Source organism: Asparagus officinalis, chromosome 5 (assembly GCF_001876935.1).
Source record: "Asparagus officinalis chromosome 5, Aspof.V1, whole genome shotgun sequence".
Lineage (NCBI taxonomy): Eukaryota > Viridiplantae > Streptophyta > Magnoliopsida > Asparagales > Asparagaceae > Asparagus > Asparagus officinalis.
Window position 1 is genome coordinate 87880833 of NC_033798.1, and position 13778 is coordinate 87894610.

Below are 13778 nucleotides of genomic sequence, written 5' to 3' on the forward strand. Positions count from 1 at the left end.
CATTCTTTTGTACCAAACGTGATTGTGGTGCGTTTTTTTAAAGTTAGAAATTCTATTCACACTTCTCACCAATTTTCACCAATTTTCACTTGAGAGAAACCTTTCCCAATACATTTGCATTTCTCACTAATTCTCACTTTAGGTGAGAATGACCATTTCCAATGTCTATATGATAGGAAATGGAAATTCCCACTTAAAGAAAATAAAAAATAAAATAAAATAACAATTAAATATATCAAGATTAATTATTAAAAATACTCATTTAATTAAAATGAGTGTTTGCTTCCTACGTTTACCTCATTTTGTTGTTCATTTTATTCCATTATCACTTGACTCAATTGCAGCTTATCAAATCTGGTGTTACTCTTTAACATCCAGGATTATACTCACATCACTATCAACGTCAGAGTGATAGATGCATCCCAATTTGATGTTGGATAATCAACTACTAAATACATTTAGTAAGATTTTTTTTTTCAGGTCAGATTTGAAATTGAATGACAACTGCCAAAAGAATTATTTATCGGAGGATGTAGAAACGTGACCTTTATGATTAGTCATCCGCAGCGAGTCCTGTACAATATTATCCTTTTCTTTTTTTACTCTTTTTTAACATCAAAACAGGAAAATATATCAAATCACTCTAGTTTTTCCCATTGAATACACTATAATTTATATGTATAGTACTCCCAATGCATACATGATCGTATATATTTTTGTGTGGAAAAATCTATTAGGAAGAACTTAGAAATTAATGATAAATCATAAGTCGTTCAATATCGGGAAGAAGGAAAGAACATTTGCTTCCTTGTACATGCTCTGAAACATAACTGCACATGTGAGTCTGTCAAACTAAAACAAAACAAATTTAATAATATAAGATCATTAAAATTCAAGATAAAATGAGTGATAACAAAATATACGTATGAGAATTTATTATATGAATTAGTTTGTGCTTACAAAAGTGAAATATATTGGCTGTGTTTACAAACTTTCAAAAGATGTGATAACCTACAGTCTAATAGGAGCAACTTTTTTTTTGGGGAAAAAATTGCATATAATAAATTTGAAAACCAAACAGAAAAATTACATCTAATAAATCTAAAAACCAAATAGCCTCATAACTGATAGCCTAATTATAAGATTCTTTTTTGAGGGAAAAAACATAGATGAATCTATTAGAAAATATTAGAAAATATCAAAAAATTAATTATATAAAGTCTTTGATAAAATTAACGCAATTATATAAGTTCATAAAATTATGAGAGAAGATGAATAAGTTATATAAAAATTGATCATGACTGAAACGAAAATTATAATAAAAGATCAATACAATTCAAGATACTAGAGCTAATAAAAATCATATATGAGAATCTGTTAGCCATAGACAAATAAAATGATGTTTAAATTTTATTAAAAAAGAAAACCTAAAAACATAAGTAAATAAATCAAGAAACCATAGCCTTAAAATAATGGAGTATAGGCCTATTAGCCATGACCTAATTGGAGCACATTATTAAAGAAATAGAAAGAGGCGCATTCAACTAGCTCTTCTTCGATATGATATAAACTTATTCTAAGTTAAAAAAAATATTTTAACACCTTAATAGTTGATGAAACATAATTAGATGTATGCAAAATTATTGCAAATTTTGATATAAATTTAATGGTAATTCAAAAGTAAATAGTGTATTATGAAGAAAATTTGGATACTTCATCCTCTGCCGCATACTTGTTAGGGTGAATAGAGAAAACAATTTTAAATTTCATAAGTTATTTGACCATATATTTTAGTATACATATTATGATTTTCTTTTTTGATAAAATAACTAAGATGCAGGAATCTATTAGAATATATTAGAAATGACGAATAATCAATTATTAAAGTCTTTGATAAAATTAACACAATTATATAAGCTCACAAAATTATGAGAAAAGATGAAAAATAAATTATACAAAAATCGATAACTACTGAAATGAAACTTATACAAAAGATCAATACAACCTCAAGATGTTAGAGTTAATAAAAGTTACATATGAGAATCAATTAGCCGTAGACCAATTGAATGATATTTAAGATTTATTATAAAAGAAAAGCTAAAAAAAAGTAACTTAGTAAATGTAGAATTGGCAGAGATCAGGTTCCAGGCTCAGGATTCAGGTTGTCAGGGTGACGGTCGACCGCGTTCGTGCATAGGAGTTTCTGGCCATCAGGATTGGTGGCGGTCGACCGACGCGGTCGACAGAAGATGGTAGCGGTCGACCGACGCGGTCGACCGACGCGGTCGTCTGGGTCTGTTTTCCAGACCCGTTTCGTTTGGGTTTCCTATAAATACCCAAAGGGGTGTTTCTAGGGTTTGGGGGCTGAAATTTGAGATCTGAAGGGAGAGTTTTATTGGGCTTCTATTGTTGGAGCAATTGGTGAGATCAAGAGTGAGTTGTTGTGGGTTTTTGTTGAGAGATTTGTAACCCTAGTTGTATCCTCTTGTTTCTAATAGTGAAAACTCCCCTCTCCTTGCCCCGTGGACGTATGCATCTTGCCGAACCACGTAAAAACTGGTGTTTGATTGTTTGTACTATTAATTTTGGTGTGTTGGTTTATCTTTTCTCGGCGATTGGTTTGGATTCTTGAGGCACAACAAGTGGTATCAGAGCTCCGGGCAACGCTTGGGCTTTTTGGAGGTATAGATCAGTTGGGAAGTTCATCTAGAGCTTCGATTGGTGATAAAGGTGTGATCTTTGTGGTAAAGTTTCTATCTTTTTCAAGTTGGATCTATTTCTTGTTTGTTCCGCAATTGTTTGGGTGCTTTGAGATTATGGCCGGAAAGGATAAACATGGGGAGGGTTCTTCTAGTGTGAGGGCCGTCCAAAGTTTGAATATACATTCTATGAAAATAGATGTAGAAAAGTTCAACGGCATAAATAATTTTGGACTTTGGAAATGTGAAGTCATGGATGCGCTAAATGCGCAAAATTTGGAAGATACGTTGGAGTTGGACGGGAAACCGGACAACATGGATGATAAGGTTTCGAATAAAATGAATAGAACGGCGTGTGGTGTGATTAGGTCTTGCCTTACCCAAGATCTAAAATATGATGTGATGAATAAAACTTCGGCAAAGAAGATTTGGGAGGTCCTAGAGGGCAAATATTTGACAAAGAGTGTCGAAAATCGTTTGCATTTGAAGAGGAGGCTTTATCGCTTCCAATTGAAGAAGGGGACATCCATTAGTGATCACATGAACCACTACACGAAGCTACTTGCAGATTTAGCGAATGTAGATGTCATTGTTGAAGATGAGGACAAGGCGTTGCTATTGTTGAGTTCCTTGCCCGACGAGGAATATGAGACCTTCGTCCTCACTCTTATTAATGGGAAGGCATCTCTTTCGTATAGTGAGGTCACCGCAGCCCTTGTGAACTATCAACTTCGAAAGAAGGACAAGGAGACTTTCATTGAGCCGGTTGCGGGGGCATTGGTTGCAAGAGCTAAAAGTCCAAACCGTGGGAGAAGATCGCAGTCTAGAGGGGGGCATCCTGTAGTTGGTAGGAATCAGTGTGCCTTTTGTAGAGAGGATGGACATTGGAAAGCCGAATGCCCAAAATTGCAAGCTGTGAAGAATAAAGGGAAAGCTATTCAAGCTTCAGAGGCAAATGTTGCCAAGGCTAGTGGCGATATTTCAGATTCAGATTCTTCGGGCTATTCATGCCCAGCTCTTCCGTCAGTTGATGTTACCGACTCCACCGAGTGGATGTTGGATTCTGGTGCTACTTACCACATATGCCCTAGAAGGGATTGGTTCTCCAGCTTTCAGGAGTTGGAAAGAGGGGATGCTGTTCTTATGGGTAATGATCACAGATGCCCTATTGGTGGTATTGGTACCGTTCGGATTCGGATGAGTGACGGGATGATCCGGGAGTTGGCTGATGTGAGGTTCGTTCCTCAACTGAGGAAGAACATCATTTCACTTGGGGTATTAGAGGCATCAGGCTATAGGGTGACCTTGGCGGATTCTCGCTTGAAGGTCACATCGGGGTCCATGATTGTGATGAAGGGAGTCAGACGGAGTAACTTGTATTATCTGCTTGGGAGCACGGTAGTTGATAGGGCGCTGACTACTTCTATGGCTAGACTATGGCATTGTTTGGTGCTGGGATATATTGTTGGTTATACCGTGCACAGATTGTTGAGGAGTGCTATGACCTGCAGATTGAAGTCCTGTAAGCACATTGGTATGAGCGAGAAGACCGAGGTGGAGTTCAGCACTTCTATCCACCGATTGAGGGGTCTTATTGGAGGTGTTCAGTCAGGCATTGGGGGGCCTTCCATGTATGCATCAGTGGGAGGTAATGATTATTTTGTTTCCTATGTTGGGGATTGTACTAGGCATATTTGGGTTGCAACCAAGTCCCGTTGGTATAAAGCCCTAGTAGTCAACAATAGTTGGAGGAGGTGTATGGGCAGAAAGGTTACCAGTCGTACTTGTACTAGTAAGAGTCCTTTCTTGCATTGGTGCCGAGCTCATGGCATTTGGAGACACTTCAGAGGAGAGGAGACAGTGGGGCGACGTGATGAGATGGCAGATTTAGTGAGCCGTTCTTTTCTGGAGGAGGATCGGCATTGGTTGTCGAGCAGTGGATCTGGTATTCAGGCTTCGACAGATTTGGGTCATCTTATGAGGTTGCCGACTGCTGCGTATAGAGTTGTTCGATCTGATGGAGCTGTTTCAGATTTTGGTCGGCGTCGGATATTTGGCTACCCAGCACTTGGTCACATCGTGGATGTGAGATTGGATCCGATTACGCATTTGGGATTCAGATGCTCGCTCGGCTATCAGTGGGGAGCTTCTGAGTTTGGTCTGAGCAGGTTTGTCACTTTGGACTCTCGGCAGGTGGAGAGTATTGATCAGGTCAGAGGGATATCGCAGCGGGTGGAGGTTGATGCTACTCCACATTGGGTGGGGATTTCCCCACATACTCCATGTCATTCTGCATTGGTTGGGATTTCAGCTGAGGTGACACAGTGTGGGAGTCATTTATTTATGAGTGCAGATGATGAGGTAGTTGATATGAATGCAGCTGATGGATATGTTTTGGATACAGCCATTGTTTCATCTCAGGTGGAGGTGTTGGACTGTTTTCAGATTGGGGTCGTTTATGATGTTATCAGCTGCAGGTTGGATTGAGGGCCTTTGGAGGCCATTGGGTGAACTACGTGAAGGCTTGATTCCTTGGAGAGGATACGTAGGCAGTCAGTTTTCTGATGCAGCCGATTTGGTGAGCGACATCGACATTTGGGGTGAGTGTTCGCACTCCCATTTGGGTCTCAACAAGTGAGACATTTGGTGTAGTCGGTGTAGGCTCAATTCGATTTGGTGAGTAGACACAGTTGGTTTTGGGGTTGAGTGTTCGCACTCCCGTTTGGGTCTCGACGTGTTGTGGATGGGGTCCGTTGTCATGAGTCCGTTTCCATGGCATACTGGATGCAACAGTTGAGGCATTGGTTTGTTCGGTGTCGGCTCAGATTTGGGAAATCTTCGCCGAGGTGGAGATTTGTAGAATTGGCAGAGATCAGGTTCCAGGCTCAGGATTCAGGTTGTCAGGGTGGTGGTCGACCGGCCCGGTCAACCGCGGTTTGGGGGCTGAAATTTGAGATCTGAATGGAGAGTTTTATTGGGCTTCTATTGTTGGAGCAATTGGTGAGATCAAGAGTGAGTTGTTGTGGGTTTTTGGTGAGAGATTTGTAACCCTAGTTGTATCCTCTTGTTTCTAATAGTGAAAACTCCCCTCTCCTTGCCCCGTGGACGTAGGCATTTTGCCGAACCACGTAAAAACTGGTGTTTGATTGTTTGTACTATTAATTTTGGTGTGTTGGTTTATCTTTTCTCGGCGATTGGTTTGGATTCTCGAGGCACAACAGTAAAATCATGGAACCATAGCCTAACTTTAAATATGGAGTATAGGCCTATTAGACATGATCTAAAACACATTCTTAAAGAAATAGAGAGAGGCGCATTCGACCATGTGTTCTTCAACACGATTTATACTTACGTATAGTAAAAAAAATATATATTGTTAACACCTTAATCGTTGATGATAACATAAGCAGGTGCATACAAAATTATTGCAAATTTTGATATAAATTTAATGGTAATTCAAAAGTAAATAGTGTATTATGAAGAAAATTTGGATGCTTCGTCCGCTGCCACGTACTTGTTTGGATGGACAGAGAAAACAATTTTAAATTTCATAAGTTATTTGACCATATATTTTAGTATACATGTTATGTTTTGTTTAAGATATCAATATTATTGTGTATGAGATAAAAACAAATGACGTGGTGGGCGTAGGCCGTCAAAAATTATAAAATATTTATCAAAGGGTATTTCAGTGTTGCAGTGGATGGGGTCAAAGATTCTAAGCTTAAGCCAAGATCAAGACATCTTGGATCAAAGCTAAACCCGCGTGGCGATCCAAACTCCCCTTCACGAGCTGCGCGGATCAAAACTTGCATGACTCTATAAGGGGCTGTTCGGTTGAGTAGTTTTATAGAAAATTTTGTAGAAAATGATTGATAATGGTAGTTTTGTATATAAAGCTTTTATGGAGATTTCTATAAACCGTGTTTGGTTCAAAAAAATTTACAGAAAATTTTTCTATAAAGTCCAGAAAAGTACCACATTTTCTAGAAATTAATTTCTGTTCATAATGGACTGAAATCACCTAGAAATCTGACGCATACATTAAAAAATAATTAAGTATATTAGTATCATTCCCATGTGATTTCTCATGGTCATTATTAGTAAAACTATTTTCTATTAAAAAAGAAGGGAAAAATGTGTCCATGCCCCAAAAGTGGAAACTTCGTGTGACTAGCCCCCTTGTACTTTGCCCAATGTGGAATAGCCCCAAAAAGTGAGCTTTAATGTTTTAAGCCCCCTCCACGTCAGCATTATACGAAAAGCAGAATGTATTTTGGAAAAAAACCGAAACTGCCATTCTCTTTCTTCCCCAGACGAGGCCTAGTCCCGAACAACATAAGTCACTTCTCATTAATGCGATATGATGGAAAAAATGGAGGGAAATTTCCCCTTTTTTTACTCCATCATGAGCAATAACTATTTAGTTCTCCATTACTCCTCCTCAGACCAAAATTCTCTCCATTACTCTCTCCATTACTCTTACCATCCCTTCAAAATGGCTGAAAAGGACATCATCTGCATTGTCTCTTCGCGGTATAAAGCGGTATTCTTGAAGATTAATTCTTCAACCACCATCTTGGATCTCAAGTTTGATGTGACAGAGAGATTAGATCTTCCATATGAGTCGTTAATTTTGGGGTCTGGACACATTTTTCCCTTCTTTTTTAGAGGGGAGTGGTTGGAATGACCCCCTCTAAAAAAGAATATACAACAGTATATTCTTTGGGGGGAGGCTGCAAAATGCAGCCTCCCCTTGGAGATGCTCTAAGGATGATAACCATGCTCCACTATGGCTATTGGTCGACCAATGCGCCCTCTTGGCACGTCGACGTTGGAGCTCCTCACATTCCACTATAAATTTTGGCTGCCTACGCTTCGAAGTCCTGCACCGATTTGGTGGCACTATGCGGCTGCTCGATGATGCGTAAGGGAAGAGTCAGAGCCACTTCTTACCATCCTCCGCCTTCTTCAACTTTTCCTTCGTATTATATTTTTTAACAAAAAAAATTTCAAATATAATATGATTAATTATTAAAAATAATCATTTAATAGAATGGGCATTTTGTTCCTATATATATTTATTTTATTTCTTTATCACTTCATTTCATTCTCACTTGGATTCAATTCTTGTGTATTAAACGAGACGTTACTCTTTACCATCCAAGCTTATATCCACAGGACTACCAATGTCACAGTGACAGATAGATTCCAATTTAATTAATGTTGGATAACCAACTGGAAAATATATTTAGTAAGTTGTTTTTGTCTGAATGGTTATTGCTAAAATAATTATTTACTTTATAATGGAGTAATGTGACTTTTATGATCACTAAAGGGCAGCAGCTCCCGTACATTATTAGTCTTTCTTTTTTGACATCAAAATAAAGAAAATATATCAAATTGTCAAGTTTCTTTCACTAAATACCGTTTAATCTATATAAATGAAGGCATATATGTTTTTCTCTTAATTCTTAAACACATATTTTTCTCATAGTTATCGGATTCACACTCATATTAGGTCAACAGATATTTTAGATTTCTATGTCTCAATATGGGCATGATGGATCAATCATGTTTGGGCCATGCCCAAGTAGGACTTGAAGTAGATCAAATGTTGAGTGGGCGAGCCCTTCCCGTCGAACGGCGTGAAGTTGATCAGGTTGAATCTGGCCGGATACGAGATCGACTCCCACTCTCTCGGGTAGGGACATGGAATGCCGGTCTTCTTCACCTCTCGAGCAGACATTAGAGCGTTGATTTTACTCTCGAGGTCTTTCATCTTTTCGTCCTCGTCTGTATCATGCTTTGGACGATTTATGAGAGGAACTACACGGCCACCCCCGACATTATCATCTTCGGTGGGACCACCCCCGACATTGTTATTCTTAGTGGGGCCACCCCCATCATTTTGATCAACGAGAGGGTTATCAGTATTAAGGTGTTCATCCTCATCTGAATCGTTAGCTGCTTGGCTAACATCGTTGCGACTACTGGATTCACCTATCTGATTCGACAAAACTCGGATTTGTTGGTCATGCTCTTCCCTCATCCGCAGCATAGCCATTTCCATTTCGAACTTGAATGCTTGCTTCTGCTTGGCTAGAGCATCCTCAACCATTTTAGCTATTTTTTCGGTGTTAATCATAAACACTTCGTGGGATTGTCCTGAGCTGGATACTGTTTTGTCAGAAGCGACTGCAGAGTTAGTATCCGATGCTTCATCATCCGAGGATAATCCCCTCTGCATTCTCTGATAGTCCCTGCGTCTAGTGGTCCCTGCGCGCAGCCGAGTCAGACGATGCGATACAAGGGGATCGGAGCTAGAAGGTCGAGTCGACTTTTTCTTATCAACCATGTTGATGGTGACCGCGGATTGTTTAGGTCCTATAGCTTCTAGCTAGAGCCGAGACATTAATTGAGCTATTCCCGAATTGACTCTTCTTCCTGAAGAAAAGTTAGGGCTAGACCCGATTGAAACCATCAGAGACTTTTCCTTGTTGACCATGTTAATGGTAACTTCTGGGAATTCGTCATCTCGAACGACCAATCTTCTTTTGTGAAAACGCCTTGATTTGGGTTTCGACGCTTCAGAGGAAAGCCTTTGGAACACCAAGACCCTCTGTGGAGCGGTCTTGGGGCAGCTACACGCTGATAATTCTGTCCTGATAAGTTTGGTACACGGACAGTGAGAGTCCGCTTCCCGGGTACTTTTCTTTCGAGATTTGTTCGTACCCCCAGCCCGATAGTACAACTCATCGACGTTACGGTCAGAGCAACCTATCGCTATTTACATGAATTCTCAGGTATAACGTGTTCGTCTGTCTGACGCGTTTTCTTCTGAGTAAACAACCCCTTGTTGGTGTCTGCAGGAGTCACACGTTTGGAATCATACTTTTCTGAGGGTGAAACCTTAACGGGCTCCTGGCCTTCTGTACGCACCCCCAAGCGGGCGGTTACAGGAATCAACTTGTTAGGAGGTCGCGTACGATCCCTATTCTGGATGTTTGCTCGGGGTTCCTTCAACGGTCTTAAGCGTTCCTTAACAGGTGCCTTGCCTCGATCTTCAGGTAGAGAACCGAGGTGATCCTTCAATGAAATTCTTACTCTGGAGAGGTCCATACCACCGTAGGGTTCTACCGGAGGCATGGGAGCGGAAGGAGCGGGATCCGAAGTTGACGAAGGCTAGGGAGCAACATCGCCTGCTTTTACCTTAGGCATTAATTTAGCCATTGACATCCAAATTTGTTTGGATCTTGGTGATCTCTTAACCGCCTCTTCCTTTTGCATTTCTTGTGCTTTTCGCACCAAGATCTGGGCATGCGCAAGAAGTGCGCAACGCTTCTGAATGCGCTCCTCAAGAATGGAACGGTTCCATTTGACACGAACCCATTCGTTAGTAGGTGGTTGGGAGGAGGTTTCCGAAGCTTGCTGCTGGAACACTTGGCGCCTTCTGAGTTTCAGATCCGTATCATAGCAGATCCCGTCAACAGGCTTCAAAGCCTTAGTAAATTGGCGCGCGAGATGTTAACGACGCCTTTGACGAGCCCTCTTCGTCAGCACTGGTGCACTTTCAACGGGCAACTCTTTGACTTTCGAGGAGTTGTCACGAACGTTGGATCTGGTTTCTTTGGAGGCCGGAGAGGGATCTTCCACTGCATTCGGGTTCAGATCATCAGCCCTGGTCTTCGGATCTGAAGGCACGTTCTTCGCGGCAGTGGTTTTCCTGCGTTTACAAGAAGAAGATCTGGAGGAGGAGGAGGAAATATATTCCTCAAATTTCTGCTGGTCGAATTCGTATTCGACCTATTCGAACACCGGGATCTTGATCGTCGGCTACGGCACGACAGCCTCGGTAGCAAGGATGTAGGCTCTCACTGTGGTCGCCAGCTTGTTTGGGTAAAAAATTATATTCTTCATTGTATAACTCATTACAACTTCGATCGTTACAACAAGTTTAAAAAGATCGGTCTTTTTATAAGACCTTTACACAATGAAAATAAAAATTATAACTCTCGTCAAACAGCGTAACGGGTGTTTATCGCCCGCTGCTTGCGTGTGATCTTGGCCTGTGACGGGGACGTTGATATCCGTGGACCACCAAACGATCAGATTAGATCCGGAGCTTCGTTGATTCGTGAAGGAATCAATAAACCGAAGCAGTTATCTCGACAACGGCGAGATAACCACTCTTCTCAAGATCACCGCAACGGGGTGATCTCAAGGAAGGAACCGGGAAGTGTAGATCTGACGAGCTCTTCTTTTTTATGCTGACGAACTCAATCCGATCTGTCCTCCTCTTCTCTGAAATTCATAGCTCTTCAGTCCTCAATTCAGCAAGGCTTCGCCGACGCTCATGAATTCCAGATCCCAAAAAATGAAGGCCCTGGGGCTGTATTTATAGGCTTCAGGACCCCTGTTTTTGGATAAGAACAGCCGATTCCTTCTTATCCTCAGTTGTAACTATTTAACCACGTTCTTGGATGATATTCTATCAGTTAAAACAAATCCAAGTGGTTAAAGATCGAAAAACAACTTCAAACTGCCAAAACCAGATTTTCGGGTCTGCGGACACCCGTGGGTGTCTCGGCCAAGCTTGGGCCGAGACACCATTTGGTGTCTCGGCCATGCTTTGGCCGAGACACCAATTGGTGTCTTGGCCAAACTTTTGGCCTGGACCTGGTTTTGCGATTCTAACTGTTTCCACCATATCTTCATCGTCCGAACTCGGAATTACGTGATTCAAGATGTATTGGAAAGCTAATGAGGAGATTTATAAGCTCATATAGTTGAATCACATGTGGAATAAATGGAATACGAGGGGCGCTTCGCCTTTCGTAAGCGACATGAGGCTCCCGATCAGCTCGTGTTTCCGTTATTCTGTTGTTCCGTTCCTTTGTATGGTCCGTCGACTCACTCTGTGCATTTGTCATTGTCAAATGAGTTTCTGTGACTTGAATAACGACATTCATCGTCTTTTCTCTGTCTCGAGCCGCGTGTGGGGACCTATAGGTAATTTTTGACGCCTACAAGCATGAACTCCCGTTGAGGAGTTAAAGATTAACATACCTCTTCGTTGGGCTGGAGGGGGAGATTGTTGTGGGTCCAGTCTAAAATAAGGCCCACATGAAGTCCACATGACTTAGAACTCTATCTAGAAGAGAATTTGAATGATCTATTTGAAATAGGAATAGGTTTGGAGAACTCTATATATGAAAAACCAGTTTTTTTGTTTTTCGGATAAATAGTGTCGGCTACATTACCCGTGCTACAGGGTTTGCTACAATGACGAGAGGGGAGAGAGAGAAGAAGAGAGAGAGAGAGAGAAAAGTTTAGATTTCGGATAGCTCAAATATCCGATTGCAGTGATTCAAATGCCGTTGTCTTTAGAACAATAACGTTGTTGAGGGTACAATGCTGGTTTCTCTGTGGATGTTGGAGATTTTGGGTGAAACGGGTTTTAGGATTTTGGTGCCCTAGAGGTAATACTATATCTTTCTCTTGTAATTTAATCCTCAAGTTCAGATTTAACTTGGAAGGGTTGTACTCTTGATTTATAGTAAAATATTTCTCTCTGGATTACCCCGTGGACGTAGGCACGATTTGCCGAACCACATTAAATCTTCGTGTTTGCTTGCTTGTGGTATTTTCATCTGTACTGTTATTCGTTTAGTGTTTAATTCTGCAGGTTAATCTTCATAAAATCCTCAACAACTTCCACACGTAATATGGTTGTAGGGAATGAAGGATATGATAGTTATATAGTATGGGACAGATGTTATGAAATGAGAATTAAAATGGTTAATAAGAATTATGGAAATAATGAGATTACTTTTGTATAAGCTAGGTTGTATGCTTTCATTTTACTAATTGATGAATAGTTTGATGGTGAGTTTATATGTTAATAATTTGAATAGTTGTGCCTTTGGATGTATGTCTTATTATGTATGTATGTATGTATGTATGTATGTATGTATTTAAAGGACATTTTAGGAAATCAAAAGTTGGGAAATCAAAATTTTGACATTTGTTTGGTGGAAATTTTGTGAAATGAAAATAAAAGAACTGTGTTTGATTTTATTCTTTCTAAGTGCTTATAAAAAGAATATTTACAGCTCTCTCAATCTCAATTATAATTTGGATTTCCTGATTACAAAGATAAGAGAATTGATTTGAATTCTCCCCTTTGTTTAAGTCTGGGTTCTTCATGGTAGCAATGGAGTACCTCCCTCGAATGCTCGCGTCGAGTTTGCACTCCGTTAACGATCTGCACGTCTCAATTTACTGGAACGATTGAAGGAACTCTTAACGAGTTTTAAGAACTCAGAATGAGTTCAAACTCTATGCAAAGAGTTGTTTTAACCGTAAGTCAGTTAATAGCCAAGTTTCAGAACTCTCTGTTGCTGAAGAATACCTTGAGAAATTCGATTCAAAGCCCAATCTCTGATCTGACCTCTCGGAAAATCCCCCTTCTAAAAGCCCCTCAACTAAACTGATTTTTTAGTTATTTATAGGGGATTAAGGGGTGTAATCATCCCCTTAATTCGCTCCTAAGTGGGGTTGAATGTGATGTAATCACTCCCTTAAATCACTCCTGAGTGGATTTATGATCCCCTCAGATTGTAAGAAATGATTTTGAAACCGTTCAGCTCGTGTTTGAACGAGTCAAACGCAAGAATTGCGTTCTAGCATGAATTCTGCGTTCAAACGTGGCATCTGGAAGCTCGGACGCAATGTCTGGAAGCTGCGTTTGGCAGCGATTTGAAAGCTGCATTGGCATCTTGTTGGAAGCTGCGTTGGTGGCCGAACATGAGTTGCGTTAGCAGCTGGATCTGAGCTGCGTTTGCAGCGTTTGGAACTGAATGTGAGCTGCGTTTGTGGCCAGGTTTGAGCTGCGTCCGCGGTGCGTCTTGATACTGGTACGCGGGGAGGACCTCCGCGTCTTGATGCTGAAATGCAGGGAGGACTTCCGCGTCTTGATTTGAGGAGACCGTCAATTTATAGTCTCTTTTTGTCAGAGCATTGCAAAGACCGTTATCTTGTAATTTTCGTCTTAGCTCTTTGAAAATATGAGAGTTT